At 38.3% G+C, this 16,230-nt stretch overlaps 1 long non-coding RNA gene across 3 annotated transcripts; it reads left to right on the top strand.

Annotated features, from left to right (window-relative positions):
• The first annotated feature begins 309 nt into the window (after positions 1-309).
• On the top strand, positions 310-2,807 carry LOC112172440. Of its 3 annotated transcripts, none has more exons than XR_005801897.1 (6): positions 310-635; positions 834-937; positions 1,048-1,169; positions 1,267-1,330; positions 1,451-2,090; positions 2,522-2,807. It is a non-coding gene; the product is annotated as an uncharacterized LOC112172440 (long non-coding RNA). The 3 variants fall into 3 exon arrangements; XR_005801898.1 differs by having other exon boundaries at positions 311-635; positions 1,267-1,718; positions 2,044-2,090; XR_005801896.1 differs by having other exon boundaries at positions 1,267-2,090.
• Positions 2,808-16,230: the final 13,423 nt, after the last annotated feature.

Raw genomic sequence — 16,230 nt, 5'->3', positions numbered from 1 at the left:
TGCGCCGTAAAAGAGTCTCATTTACGGCGTATTTTTTTATGTGCCGTAAAAGAATTCTCTTTTTGGTCATTTACGACGTGCTTTCCATGTATGCCGTAAATGACAAATTATATTTACGGCGTACTTTTTTGTGAGCCGTAAAAGACTTTCATTTTTTATCTTTTACGGCGTATTTATCATGTATGCCGTAAATGATAGAAAAGTCTTTTACGGCGTGCTTTATAAGTGTGCTGTAAAAGACATGTGTTTCTAATCTTTTACGGCGTGTTTTTGAAGAGCGCCCTAAATGTCACAAAATTTCAAGAGCCCGCTAATAATTTTCGGCTGACAATTAAACTTCCCTCTTCTTGTATCCTAGATCTCTCTCTCTCTTCTTATCCTTGCGACCTTGCCTACTCCAATGAGAGTTACCGGACGGGATGTTCCTCTCTGGGAAGTTTGGGTTTCTGTTAGATCTGGAGTAGGACTCGGTTCACACATCTCTATTCACCGTAGCTCTGCCTCTCTCTCTATACATGCCGACGTCCATTCTGCGTTATCTGTAGCAGCGCTCCGACATCATTTTCAGATATGTGGCAGGGCTCTCTCTATTAGAGCTGGATCTCGAGATACTTCATATTGTGTTCAGATCTATGGTAACCTCTCTGTTATTTCTGATTTTCCATGTTTTTTGCTATCACCAGTTGTCTCTCCTCTTTCATGCATATCGATTGTGTTGATCTTTGATTGTAATTTGGTACTGTGCGAATTTCATTCGATTTGGGTGGATTTCATTTGGGTCTATTTAGAGCTCAAGATCTAATTTTGATTCGGTTTTCTTTATGGGTTTTCAGGGTTTGTGATTATACAGTTTCTATGCCGTCGAAACCCATCCCATCTTGAACTATTCCCGATTGAGCAGTCCGGTGCTTTCTCCAACCCTCTCCTACTGTTTTAGGTTTGACTTTTCAAAACTTTGTGCTTGCGGTTCTTTTTAATTCGGATTCTGAAGCTTTATTTATCTTGTTTGTGGTGATTTTGTAATGGTTTTGTTGAATTTTGCTCAAGACGAAGCAAAAGAAGGAGCCTTTCACCGCTAAAATTCCAAAGAAGCCCAAGAAGAAGGTAGAGAGGAACTGGAATTAAATATTAAGGATGAATCTGATGAGTTCAGATTACCAACTGACCAGGTTTGCTTCTTTCACATGACTTACTGGAATATTAATTGATAAGTATCTAGTTTTCGTTCCTGCTTAAATTTTCAACGTCTTTTTCCTAATGATATAGGAACTTGAACAAGAGGCGCATCAACCTCCTGATCTTTCACACCTTCAGGGGAGGTTAAAAGAGAGTAAGTTGTACCTCCACTAGTTTATGTATTATATGTTTGGGCTCATACTATGGCTACAATGACTTTTTGATTGGAGCTTGAGTAGAGGTGACTGATTGCTTCTTTAATGTTGTGATGGAGCTGTTGGAAAAACTTGCATGCTGATCTCTTATACCAACATTACCTTCCCCACTGTAAGAAGCATGGTGTTAATTTCATCATGATTCATATATAACTAATCAGTCAAGTTTGTTTCATTGATTTATGACATATTTTTTAATTGCTAATGTGGTGGTGGATGGAAGCACAGTTAACCTTTGGATTATGGGACACTGCAGGTAAGTAATTGTTCTATGTGGGTGCTTGGTTTCTACTAGTCTGCTATTTTACCATGGTGAAGATTATCAAGGTTATATTACTGATTGAAGTAACTGCCCTACATAACACAAAATGACTAATAATATAGCCTGGATAACAAAAACTGTGTTATTCCTAAGAAAATGTTCTTTTAAAAGACTTTATGCCATCATATTTTCACTTTCTGTCTGGATTATTAATTTGGTGGATTTTGCATAAAAGATGGTTTGGATTGATAATATGTTAGAATAAATACCATGAACCTTCACATATGTGCAATATGCATATGCTTAATCTGTAATTATATGATTGGGAGGAAATTGAGCGCTTGTTACTAAGTTTGGGATGTTCTAACTTGCTTCGTTACTATGTTTCAGGCTGGTCTTATAAGCGCTTATATCATAAAAACACTCTACTTTGGAAGGTATGAGGGAACACTTCTGGAATGTTGACCCATTATTTGGTGCTGCATTCATTTCTGTATGTATAAACAATATATATTCCAGGACTAGTAGTCACTTATGGTCCAGTGAATGAGATAGATTTTTTATTGTAATAGAAATACATATACAAAGAATAGGAAGAAAATGAATTTATAGAAGATAATTAAGCTCAGCGTATGCACTTAGTTTCTGGTTTTTACTTGACATTAGCAAGATTAAAATCTGCTAAAATTATAATGGCATATGTGTTCCTGCGCTTATTATAAAGTTAAGCAAAAGCTAAGTTTATTAAATTATGACCATCTGCGTAGTTAGCAAATTTGAATAGCAATTAGATGGAAAGACTTGTACTGTGGAACTATACTTAACCAATTTCCCTGACATTATGAATTTATGATTCTCTTGGCAACAGGCATTCTACAGATCGTGAAGTTGCTCTCATGATGCTTATGGCTTATTTGTCATACATGTTGGCTGAGGTACCCTAAAACAGAATATGGATAACTACAACTACTTGGACCTTAATTATGAAGGTTTTAAGTGAATGCAGAAGATTATTACAAAGGAACTGATAATGTTTTAGATTTTAGCATGGTGATGATATGTTGGTTTAGTTAAGTTGTTTTTGTACAATACTCAATTGTTGTTGGCATATAAATGTATAATTTACATTTTCTAATGTGATACTTGCAGTTTGTATTCTCTCTTTTTATCTCAATAAATTGTATAGATTTATTTCGATTTTGAAATGGTATCACAACATTTACAGGGAAAAAAAAAAATCAGTGCAAATGTTACGCATCTTAAATATATCCTTACGACCACATTTACGGCGTGCTTGTTAATCAATCACAACAAGCTTGTTAATTAATTACGGCGTGCTTTAGATATCACTTACGGCGTGCTTTCCAATTTGAAAATTGAAATAAAAAATTTTTAAAACTCTTTTACAGCTCTCATTTTTTCTCTCTTACAGCGTGCTTATGTGATCAATTACGGCGCACTTATTGGTCATTTACGGCGCGCTTTAATGTTTCAAAATCGAAATTAAGAATTTTTGAAACCCTTTTACGGCGCTCTTTTATATCTTTCACGGCGCACTCGTGGGGTCTTTTACGGCAATCTGGAAACACGCCGTAAAAGAGGTTTGTCTTTTACGGCATGTCCATTTACGGCGCGTTTTTGTGTGCTGTAATTTGTCATTTACGGCGCTCATTGTGGGCCGTAAATGACCATTTTTCTGGTAGTGATATCTCTTCTCTTAATAATAATATAGATACACTTTATACATTAAAAAAAAAAAAAAAAAACTTTGGCTCACCTCACCCTTACATGTGGTAGTGAAGATCAAACTCATGACATTTACCGTGTTGAAATTATAACTTACCAACATGTAATAACTTAAAATGAATGTTTTAAATTTACAAAAATATTAGAGAGCTTTAATTAAAACATTCATTGAAGTTATTCTATGTAATTTAGGAGCGAGATAGCTAAACATTAAAATTGACATCCACTTAGGAGTCAAGTGCAGCTGCTAAAATTGATTAAAAAAAAAAAAAAAAACCTAAACTAAACATGCTCTCTAAAATTAGTTAAGGAGCCACATGATCTCCAAAATTTGTTAAGAAGTCAAGATAAAGAGTCTGCTAAAAATGCTCACAGAGTCTTAAAAGCATAAAAGCAATTTTTCAGAACCCTTATTTTCAAAATATCTAAGGCAGGTTTTTTTTTCTTTTTTTCTTTTTTAAAGTTATGCAAGTGCTTTTGCATGGTGAAACAAGAACATATAAATAAAATCAATTTTTTTTTTAAAGAACAAAGACTTTATTCATCAAATATGATTTAGATCATGCAATAGGGCATCCGAGATGATAGTCGGAGCAGAAGTGAACCACTTAGTCTGAATGGAGGATTCAAAACCAAGGCTAGCCAACCTATGAGCAACAAAGTTTGCTTGCCTATTTACATGAAGCCATTCAATGAAATAAAAAGACTTACATAAATCCTTGATGTCATCTACTAGGTTACTTAGTAGAGAATGGTCACCAACCTGATCAGTAACAGATTGTACAGCAACAAGACAATCACTTTCAATTTCTACTTTTGTCACTCCCAACTGTTGAAGCATCTGCATACCATGCTTGATAGCTAGTAACTCAACATGAAGGGGTGACGTAATGAACTGCACTTTACCTGAAAAAGTAGCCAAAAAACTACCGTGCTCATCACGCAATACACCACCAACACCTCCATGGCAAATACCATTAAGGAAGGCGCCATCCGTGTTCATTTTGATGACACCAGAAGGCGGTGGGCACCAAAACCTGTTCCTTGAACACTGCAGGCTCAAAGAGGCAGGCTTCCCAGTAGCACGAACTTGATTAAACTCCTCCAACCAACTCATGGCAGAAGCCACTAGGGCAGGACCTATTATGTGGTGATTATTCCACAATTGGTCATTGCGGTTTCGCCATAAGCTCCACATGAGAACTAGCAGCTTATCAAAATCAGAAGAAGACAGAGTACTCGCCTTGTCCAATAACTAGTCCTTTACATTCAAAGGATTAGAAGTATCAATATTAAACAAGAAAGGAGGAGCAGTCCAAATAGATTGAGCTAGAGGGCATTGACATAAAACATGTCCCAAGTCTTCCCAAGGAAAAGAGTACAATAAACATCTCATCTCCCCTTCATATCCTTTCAAAGCCAAAGATGCCCTAGTAGGCAGTAGATTGTGGGCAACCCTCCACCCAAAAACTGCGACTTTTCCCGGTACTTTGGCCTTCCATAAGGCCCTCCACAGTGTAGCATAAGGATCCCCTCCAGAACCAGAGGCCAAAACATTACCCAAAGAGAAATCCTTAGCAACCTATAAGCTGATTTAACTGAAGAGAAACCCTTCTTGTTGAACTTCCAGGTAATAATGTCTTGCCCCCTTCTTCTACTGAGCGGAATGCTCAACACTTTAAGAACAATTTCAGGAGGAAAATATGCATGCAAAGCCGGCTCCATCCAAGCAGTGGATACAGAATCTATCAGATCAGAAACAAATTCAAAAGTTGTGCCTTGAGGTTTTTGTAAAGAGTAAGAAGGGCAAGATGAAATCCAATCCTCATGCCAAATGTTAACCTTGTGCCCATCCCCAATTTTGCAAAAAACTCCAGCTTGGATAATCGGTTTGGCCTCCATAATACTTCTCCAGGCATAAGAAGGTCTATCACCCATATCAGCACTTAGAAAATTACCATTAGGAAAATAAATAGACTTGAGAAGACGACTTACTAGAGAGTTAGGGTTGGACATCAAGTGCCATCCTTGCTTAGCAAGCATTGCTAAAATGTGAGCGTGTAGATATTTAAAACCCATACCCCCCCTCCTGCTTAGAAAGACACATCCTCTCCCAAGAGCACCAATGAATTTTCTTTTTTTCCTCCGTAGAGCCCCAAAAGAATTGAGCACATAATTGTTGTAAATCATCACACAATGACTTTGGCAACAGATAACAGTTCATAACATATTGGGGAACGGCTTGAGGAACTGCCTTAATCAAGACTTCCTTCCCAGTGATACTAAGAGTTTTTGATCTCCAACTCACAAGCTTCTTAGTAAGTCTTTCCTTTAGATTTGCAAACGCTGCAGTTTTGGACCCTCCCACATGCAATGGGAGACCAAGGTACTGCCCATGATCTGTCACACATTGCACCTCCAGGATGGAAGTCAAATTCGTTTGGGTCTCCATACTCACATTAGAGCTAAACATCACACTACTTTTCTGCAAATTAATCTGTTGTCCTGATGCTCTGGCATAAATATCAAGAATTGATTTAACACGAGTACAATCAGCTTCAGTAGCTTCCCCAAACAAGAAGCTATCATCTGCAAATAGCAGATGGTGTATAATCGGAGCAGATGGACTCATCTTGAGGCCTTTGAGGGAACCTTGCTCAACAGACTTTGAAATCAGAGAAGAAAGGCCTTCGGCATACAAGATAAATAGATAAGGAGAAAGAGGGTCTCCTTGCCTGATGCCCCTAGTTGGGGTTATGAAACCAGTAGGTTCCCCATTAATAATCAAGGAGTAGCTAACAGATTTCACTGAGCAAAGAACAATATCAATCCATTTATTACAGAACCCAAGTTTCCGCAAAATAGCTTCAAGGAAGTCCCATTCAAGTCTGTCGTAAGCTTTGCTTATATCCAACTTTAAGGGAAAAAACCCATCCAACTCATCACGTAGCTTTTTCATAAAATGATTAATCTCAAAGGCCACAAGTGTGTTGTCTGAGATGAGTCTACCTGGAACAAAAGCACTCTGCAAAGGTGATATAATATGAGGCAAAATCACTTTCATTCTGTTAGCTAGAACTTTAGAAGCAATTTTATATACCACATTACATAGAGCTATAGTGTAACGCCCCAAGCTGCACCTCACCAGCTTAAGCACGTCACAGTGCCGCGAGTCTCTAAAACATAAACCGAACGCTCGATTTACATTCTAGAGAACCGCTAGGCATTTTGTTTGAAAAACTTTTCTTAGAAACACAGCGGAAGCTACAAATAATTTTGAGGTGAAAAATTCATTTCAATAGGCTAAAGCTTGGAATTAGTGTTCACACAGAGGGTACGCACTTCAAAGAACAAGTGTGACTGGATTTGACACTCAGTTGACTATTTACTGGTCTCAGAATACGAAGTTCAAGAAATAAAAAGGTAATTTACCGAATTTGTTCTGCACACCCAGCTCCATCCGCTATTGTCCCGTTACCAGTGCACAGTACCTGCATCCAAACTGTTGTAGGGGTGAGCTTTAGTCCTCGCTGCTCTACAGGAACTCTACCACGACTAAGTTTGAAACCAATAAATATATATTTGGGATCCCAGTATGAAAATAAGCTTAAACCAAATATTTTTAAGGAACGACAAACTTCATAATATTTCTCAATTTGAAAACTTATGCATGATGCTTAAATAAATACGGCGCCAAATCCAAGTATTACCTGATGGCCGGTCCCATAGACCCACTACACGACCTTACCTCAAATTAATTTATCACCAGGTAAGCGTAGCGAGAGCGTCCGCTACCTAGCTACACACACGGATCGGGTCGTCATTGCGATCGCGCACCGTCCGACCGGTGTAGCTAACCCTCCGGAGGTTTTGGGGATCGAACCCAAGGAAGTCAGAGCCACCTTTCGCTCTCAAGCCATCACACATTTTCTCATGGATTGGTTAGTATGCATTGCATTTTAACTTAACCAAACCGTACCACTTAACATGCATTCATTTCAATAACAATAGATAAGAAAACTACTAACCGAGGAGAGTCTCGAATTCCCTACCTGGATTCCGATGCTTTCTCTCACGTATTCCGAGAGTCGCAAACCTTCCGTTCCTCGGGTAACTGGAGTCCTAGATTCCGACATTTCGACCGTTAATATCACATTGAACAATTATATGAAATCTCGACGATTAATAAATCGTCCAACCAACTTTTCCTGGTTTGACCAGGAGTTGACCAATTTGACCACGTTGACCGACACTTTTTAGTTTGACCACATTTGACCAATCGATACTGGTTCGATAATTAACCCAAATTACCGAACTTTTACTTGAAATTACAATATCGACCAATTACGACTATGTCGAAGTAAATCAAGCAACCATTTAATTTCAAACATATTAGGCGTACCTGAAATTTACTAAGGCCACCCAATATGCTATTATCATTTCTTTACTTATTACCCTCACAAGGTGTGTCCAAACCACTAAGGAAACCCAAAATCACACGTGACCCCAGTTCACTCTTCACAACCATTTCCTTGATAATTTACCTTATAAACCATAACAAAACATCAAGTTTACCAATTATCCACTTCAAGATCACAATACCCGATTATCAACTCTCAACAACTTAATAAAAGCACACAATCAGGGAAATCCGAATTCAACCACAACACTGTTCATAACACATACAAACAATCAACTCCTCCAAACTTAATTCCTAATTCAAGCATAAACTCCAAAAGCCATCAGTAAACTAACTTAACACAATCGATATCAAATAGAGATTTCATCTCACCATACCAAACCAAACTCAGTTCCCTATCTTCCAAGAACAAACCAAGATCAAAACTTGATTCGAGGTTTGAAATATACCTTCAAAAACCTACGTTGATCAAGCTCGGGTTTATAGAACCCCTTGCTGGAACTGGAATGTTGATGAGTTGAGGATTTTGACGCCAATAACCCAGCAAGCCTCTTGATTTCTAGTCCACAAGTGCGGCCAAGGTGAAAACCAAGCCCAGAATGGCCGGGAAGGTCACCGGTGTCGAAGAACACGGCAGCCCGAAACCAAACCCAGAAACGAAATCTTCAAAACCCCATCAATTTCAAAGAATAATTAATCTAGCGTGTAGAGAAAGGCGAGAGGAGGAAGTTCTATACCGAAGGCGGCCCAGACGGTGGCCGGAAACCACCACAGAACCGGTGGAGCAAGCGTTGCTTCTCGCCTTCGATTCTCCGTTCACGCTCATTGCATGGACAATCCAAGGATAGGAGGATGTTGGCGACGGCGAGACGAAGAAGATGGTGTCCGTTTGCCGGCCGGAGGTGGCCTGACGGTGTAGCGTTGACCGGGTTAAGGTGTTAGGTCAGAGAGCTCCCTCTCTCTCTCGATCATTCTGGATCTTCCATCTGATCAAACACCTATATATATATAGATTTGTCCAATTAACATTGAACGGCCACGATCAAGCGGTGGATGGATGAATGGCCAAGATTGCACCGCAGAAATTTCTTTTTATTTAAATGAATTTCCATAATTTCCAAACTTCGGAAATTCATTATAAACACTTCGGGTGTCCGAAAAATCTTCCGAAAATTTCCACGAACTCATCGTGTTGTGTACTTTATTATCCAACTCTTAAATTGAGGATTTCACTTTATGAAAATTTCTGAAAATTTCCTCGAGTATCTTGACATTTATCGAGATCGTTGAATAATTTCACGTACGATCTCCATTAAGCTCGATGCATTTTTCCGGGGCTCACAAATAGGCCACAGATCAGAAGCAACTTTTGGTTCCTTCACTTTAGGGATTAGAACCAAGTGAGTATAGTTGGATTCCATAGGGAGATTTCCAGTTTCTAACACTGTACGAACTGCCAGACAAACATCACTATGCATAATAGACCAATACCTTTGGAAGAAATGAGGAGACATACCGTCTGGGCCAGGAGATTTAGACAGATGCATCTGGAACAAAGCTTTTTTAATCTCATCATCAGAATAACGAGAAACTAAATCACTATTCATTTCAACAGTTACACGAGTGTGAATAGTATTAAGAACAATATCTGCTGGAAAAGGGTCAGAATGCACATGTCGAAAAATGTTCTCATAGTAATTGGTCAAAATAGTAGCTATGGCAGAATGAGAAGTCTGCCGAGTACCTTCTGGATCAAATAAACCAATAATACAGTTTCTACTCTTTCGATTAGAAGCTCTCCGATGAAAAAATGTTGTGTTTTGGTCCCTATCTTTTAGCCAAAGAACTCTTGACCGTTGATGCCAATATCTTTCATCCAAAGACAACAACTCATTAAAACGATGCTGCAATGCTTTCTGCTCATCCCATTGGCACGGCTCATAGGGCAGCCCCATTAACTGGTCAAATTTAGCTTGTATTAATTTCATCTCCATATGACACTGCTGAAAAACTCCCTCCTTCCAAGAGGAAAGCAACCGGCCAGTGCTATGAATTTTCAAGACAACTTGGAGCATAGGGTTACCTGTTGAAGGGATCATCCATCCTTTCTCAATAACAGATCCACAGTCTTTGTGTTGTGACCACATCTCCTCAAATCGGAACCGTTTAGGTGCTCTATGGTAGAAAGCCCTAGAAGTCTTGATCACAACGAGAAGGGGATTATGGTCAGACTTACTTAATGGCAGAGTAACCACCCTTGAATTCGGAAATCTATCTCTCCATGAGGAAGTGTGACAAGCACGATCCAGATGCTCCCTAGTAAAGCGGTTGGCCCAAGTGAACCGTGGTCCTGAAAACTTCATATCAACCAAGGCACAGTCAGCTAGAGCTTGCCTGAAACGAACCATAGGAGCAGCTTCCCTCCTAGGGCCACCAGACTTATCGGCGTTTGAAAGGATCTCGTTAAAATCCCCTGCGATCAGCCATGGAAGAGACGATTGTGCAGCCAATGATCTCAACAGATTCCATGTCCGAAACCTATCTCTTGATGAGCGAAACCGTAAATACCAGTAAAACGAAATTCTTCTCTTGATCCTGGCACACCAATCTCAACATCGATATGGTTATGAAAATGATCACGTTGTCTCACCTCCATACCATGGTGCCACATGAATGACAGACCCCTCGACTCCTCCGAAAAGGGATGACAAATGCAGCCTTTGAACCCTAACCTGGCACACAGAATTCACAAGGCTAGGAGCTGCTAGCATCTCAGATAGAAATATAAAGTTAGGGTGGCACTGGCGAACAATTTGTACCAAAGCATCTTGAGTTTCAATGTTATTAAGACCTCGACAATTCCAGACTAGAATCTTGGCATCAAACATGGTGACACAAGTTGACGGTAAGCAAACTTAAGATCGATGGGAACAAAGGCAGAAGAGGAGACGCGTCCTCGTAGGGGAAACAGACGCGAACTGGAGAAACTGGGAACTCGAGCAGTCTTCACTGCCAGGATAGTGTTGCTGTGCCGGAGTCGGAGAGACCGCCAGAACCATAGATAAGTACCCGGCAAAGGCCTGATCTAGCGTTGACTTTTAGAAGGCGGAAACCCTAGCCGATGTCATTTGATCTCCTCTTTTTCTTTTTTTTTGTCTCCCGGTCACTACCTTTTGAATATTTCCATCACAGAAAGAGAGGGAAATGAAGATGAATGCTTGATTCTAGCCAATCATGGTATTTGGGATGCTATGTCAGATGACATGGCTTGCAGGGTAGCTAGAACATATAAATAAAATCAATTGTGTCATCTCTACCACCTTTTAAACGTAGTAATTTTTCGTTTTATACATGAATAAAACACATACTTACATTTTTTTTAAACACTTCTGTACTTCGCTTTTTTTTTAAAAAAAAAATAATAAATAAATAAAACTCTTTAAATTTTCCATACTTTTGAAGCCAAAAGTATTATACACGATTTTACATTATTTAACACATATTATTGAAAAATAACAAATATAAATTATTTTTTATGTTAAAAATTAATTAATTAATTAAAAATATTTTGCTCAAATTTTCAACGAACTATTTGATGAAATGTCCTAATACACGTACGTATATTTTTTGTACTACTACGCGTCTCGTATTATCTATGCTTTTTAAATTTGTCTAAAATTAATCATCTTTTTGCTATTATAAACCATTTGGGTATGTAGTTATGATTGCAATTATGGAGTTTTTAGGAATGTTAATTTGATACAACTTTTTTTATCGATCATATCCACAAATAATTTTTTGTGAGTCGAACTCACGATCTCCTATTTACAAAAATGAAAATTACGCTACTAGACTAAATGATACTGGACAATTTAGATAAAACTTGGTAACACAACCGAAACTCTCAAAGTTGGAAAAACAAAGCTAATCAAGCCCACTGTTAACAATTCTAAACATTTTCTTCCCCAAAATTACACCCCCAATAGATCTCCTTTTAAACGTTGTTTTTGGGCAGATGCGACCTCCAGGAAGGCTTATAGTTTCTTTGGGGATGTAGTTATCTTTGATACAACATACAACACTAACAAATATCGGCTGATATTTGCACCACTATTAGGGGTTAACCACCATGGCCAGACCATTATGTTTGGTTGTGCATTCTTAGGTGATGAATCCACAGAGTCATTTGTTTGGCTACTCAATACTTTCTTAGAAGCAATGCCAAGAGGAAGTCCCCCAAAAATAATAATTACTGATCAAGATCCTGCTATGAAGATTGTCATTTCCCAAGTTCTTCCTAACACATTCCATAGGTATTGCAGTTGGCACATATTAAATAAGTTTTCAGAAAAGAAAAGTGCAGTGAAATGTAATGAATATTATGATGACTTTAGAAGTTGTGTGTGGAACTCTGAGATGACAGAAAAATTTGATAAGAAGTGGAAGGAAGTTGTTGAGAAGAGTGGTTTAAGTGACAGTGGATGGCTTCAATCAATTTACGACATTCGAGCATCATGGGTGCCTGCATACTATAATCACATTTTCTCAGCTGGAATGTCAATTAGCCAACGTGTTGAAAGTTGTCATTCATTTTTCAATAATTATGTTGACCACAAAAATTCATTACTAGACTTTGTGATTCGCTTTAATAGAGGACTTGTACATCAACATCATCAAGAGTTAGTTTCTACCCATATCGATGCAAATGAAGAGCCTCAGATGAATACCCCTTATCCTATGGAATCTCAATTGTCTAGAATTTATACTCGTGCCTGTTTCCAACAATTTCAAAGTGAGTTCTATATTAGCTTTTTCAATTATAGGTTTCAACTTATGAGAGAGGATGACAATCAAAGATTGTATTTGGTCAAGAAAAGAAGTGATCATATTCAAAAGGATCGGGAAATTGTTTATGACAAGCATACGGACCTTGCTTCATGTACTTGCTAAAAATTTCAAAGTGAAGGAATCCCCTGTAGGCATATCTTGGGATATTTACCGACTCTCTCTCTCTCTCTCACATATATTACCGGTGTGATCGAAGGGATCTTTGTCCATAGGGGGGAGAGCTCCAGAAGCTTCAAGGCTTCTGACTCATGTCGGTGACTCGACGACCCACAATGGGTCTCTATCAAAAATTGTCCGGCCAACCACGACGTGGTGACGGATCGATCTCATTCTATTTCTCTCCTTGTCGCGGTTCTACCTTTAGTCTTGGTTTGCTGGGCAAGGAAGAAGTATCACAGCTTGAAAGGTTTTTGGTATTCCGGCGACGGTTGGTTACACATGAGGTGAGAAGGTTGGTCCTCTCGTCAAGATCTATGTCCTGGTATAGTTGTTTCTCAATTTAATTGAGTTCTGAACGAATTGGTGTTCTGGGGCAAAACTATTTCCTTTCCTCTCAAAAATCGGGATTATTTTCAAATGAATTTGAGGTCGGGATGTTACATTGCCTGACCAATATATTTTGAACAGATGGATTGAAGCTGCAAATGCTACTTTAGTTAAGGACCTAGATGGGTTGGAGATAATAGATACAAATGCATTGGTGGTGAAGCGTAGTAATTTATTTCATTATGCTTCACTTGTTATTGATAAAGTCCTTACAAGTCCTCATGAAGCTCAGACCATGTTTATCGAGGCTCTTGACAATGTTCTTGATAAGCTCAAACAAATGCAAGTCAATAGTAGTGAAAGTGCAAGTATCGGTAAGAAGTTGCAAGTGAAGTTCAACATATATAGGTATAATGAGCCAAAGATTATCAAAGCAAGGGGTTCTGGAGAAAGGCTTAAGAAGTCAAAGGAGAAGATAGAGAGAAACTGAAGTAGTACAAGGAAATGTCATGGATGTGGTTTGTATGGGCAATTACATGATAAACAGAACTATCCGGTGCTTAATTATATGCCTAACGATAGGTAATGTTGTGAAGAACTTTTTTTATTCCTTGTATAATTTCATTTTTTATATGGGGATGTAGTTAATTAGATGTTATTTTCATGTAGTTCTGTTCTTGACAAATATGCGGACAAGGATCGATGAAGATGATCACGAGCCAATATCAACTGATGAAGATGAGGACCCTAGTTCCTTCGATGAAGATGATGACAATTAAGTTCCCCTGCTTTTGAAGAGACTTTATCTCAAAGACTTGCTTTTTGCAGCATAGCAGCAGAGTACAAAGAAGGAAAGAGTTGAGCAGGAAAAGTTTGTCCTTGGTTTTGCAGCATAGCAGCAAAGTATAAAGCAGTGATCAGATTGAGCAGAAAAAGTTTGTTCTTTGCTATGTTATATTAACTAGCTATCGTTGTCTGCCATTTTGTGAACAATTCAATAGTTTTGGATATTGAGGTAAGATCATCGACTTGGATTCTGAAACAGATGGAGTAATCGCTGTTATCCTTATATATTCTTGATAATGAAAGAAATGAAATATGGGTTGATGGATGCTGATTGACTTATCTGCATCTGATTGTTGCTCCCTTTTAATGTTTCATTGAGGATTTGGCTCTAGTAAGAAATCTGAGTTCATCTTTTTTATATTCTTGATAATGAAAGAAATGAGCAATTGCATCACTTAGAATGCTCCAAAGGAAGGGAAAAAAAGCAATTTTTCTTAGAATGCTCCAAAAGAGCTAGTGTTCTATTGGGGTTGTAAATGCAGAGTGCAGCATGTGAACAATTGGCAGGTGATGTGTGATGTATTGATTAGAAGGTAGCTTGTGCACCAAGATGACCACCTTATCACTAATTGCTGGAAACTGTGCAAGAGGAAAAGCAGGTGAAGATCGTGGATTTGAATTGCTAACATACATAATACATAATTGTTCTTTCCACAATTGTTCTGATTTATCTAACATACATAATAGTTCTTTCCACAAAAACTATGAATGAGCAATAGTAAGCATTAGAAATCCCAACTCCTCCACATATAACACAACGACCCATCACACTTCTAGCAGAGCGACCCAATGATAATCCCTAGTTGCTTCCGGCACATGATCAAATCAGGGTGATGCTTGGTCATTGTTCACTATGCTATAATCTGCATAGATGTAACAAGTATTAGCATTTGTACCTTCAATTAATATAAGACAAAGTTGACTTAGCTCAGGCACAGAAACATACATAAAGGAAGATATATATATGGAAGGTGATATTTTATGTTGAACTATTGAATCCCAAAACTCAAGCTACAAATAAATTTCTAAATCCCATAAGTATTTGCAGCCCTGACAAACACTCAACTTGGCCAAATTGGGAGTGAGCACTTTATATTTCTTCCTAAACAGTTAGCAGAATTTGAACAGCAGTCTAATGCGATCAGAAAAGAACCGAAAGTATTAGATTGTTGTCCAAAGGTACCAGTCTAGTCTCTATTCTCCTAAACCCTATGATTATCCTATCTTCTCAAACCATATTGAATCCATCCTATTGGCAGAATTCCAACAGCAATCTAAGAGGTACACAAAGAGAGAGAAATATGAAGAGTTTTTCAATTTTAAACATGGATGAAAAGCCATTGCTCGAACTTATGCCAAGTTAACAACTTGTCAACTTCGATGGCAAGAGAACATTACCCACAACATCTAGAAACAGAGCACGTTAAATTAACATGTCAGAGTGTTGAATTATTGCATCACACAATTTCCAACAATCATCAATTGCAAAACTTGATAACAAATCAAACTAAAAGCCATACCAATAAGAAAATTAAACTAAAACCATACCAATAAATTCGAAACCATTGTTCCCCAGTGGCTCAGTCCTCAGTTGAGTCAGTTCCTCACATCGAATTGGAAGAAAGAGAAGAAACCCACAATAAATTGTAAGCAAGAGAGCACATTCCAGACTTCCAGTAGTGTTCCAGAGCAATCAGCAAAGCCTAAATCAACACCCACGAAATTGAAATCAACATCAATTCTTAACCCTAAAAATTTCCCCAAATTAAATTGAATAAATACAACAAAATTGAATCTTACACTACATTCAATTGATTTCCCCAAAGAAGAAGAGTAGTAGAAGAGAAAGAGCCTTCGATCTCTGAGACTCTGAGAGAAGAAGAGAAAGGAATGCAGCAACTTGCTGCCTTGCTCGACTATCGTGGTCGGCTGGTCGCCTGGATTTGGACTTGGGGTGGTCTTGAAGGATTGAAGGAGTGAAGCTCTTCAGTACGTAGCAACCTTGAAGAAACTGAATTTAGGTCGGGAGTTGGGGAGTTGAGGTGGGCTTGAAGGACTGAAGAAACGAACGAAGTTGTGCTATTCTTTCTTCTGAAGAAGACAACTTGAGAACCATCGAGATTCAACTCAAACCTTTGCAGGTGGGTTTTATATTAAATCCGGGTCGTATCAATTAGCCATTTTGTTTGCTACTTAAATCATGGCCGTAGAGCTTCATTTAACCACATCCA

This window comes from Rosa chinensis, chromosome 6 (assembly GCF_002994745.2).
Source record: "Rosa chinensis cultivar Old Blush chromosome 6, RchiOBHm-V2, whole genome shotgun sequence".
Lineage (NCBI taxonomy): Eukaryota > Viridiplantae > Streptophyta > Magnoliopsida > Rosales > Rosaceae > Rosa > Rosa chinensis.
This window is presented reverse-complemented; position numbering and strand designations above follow the sequence as displayed.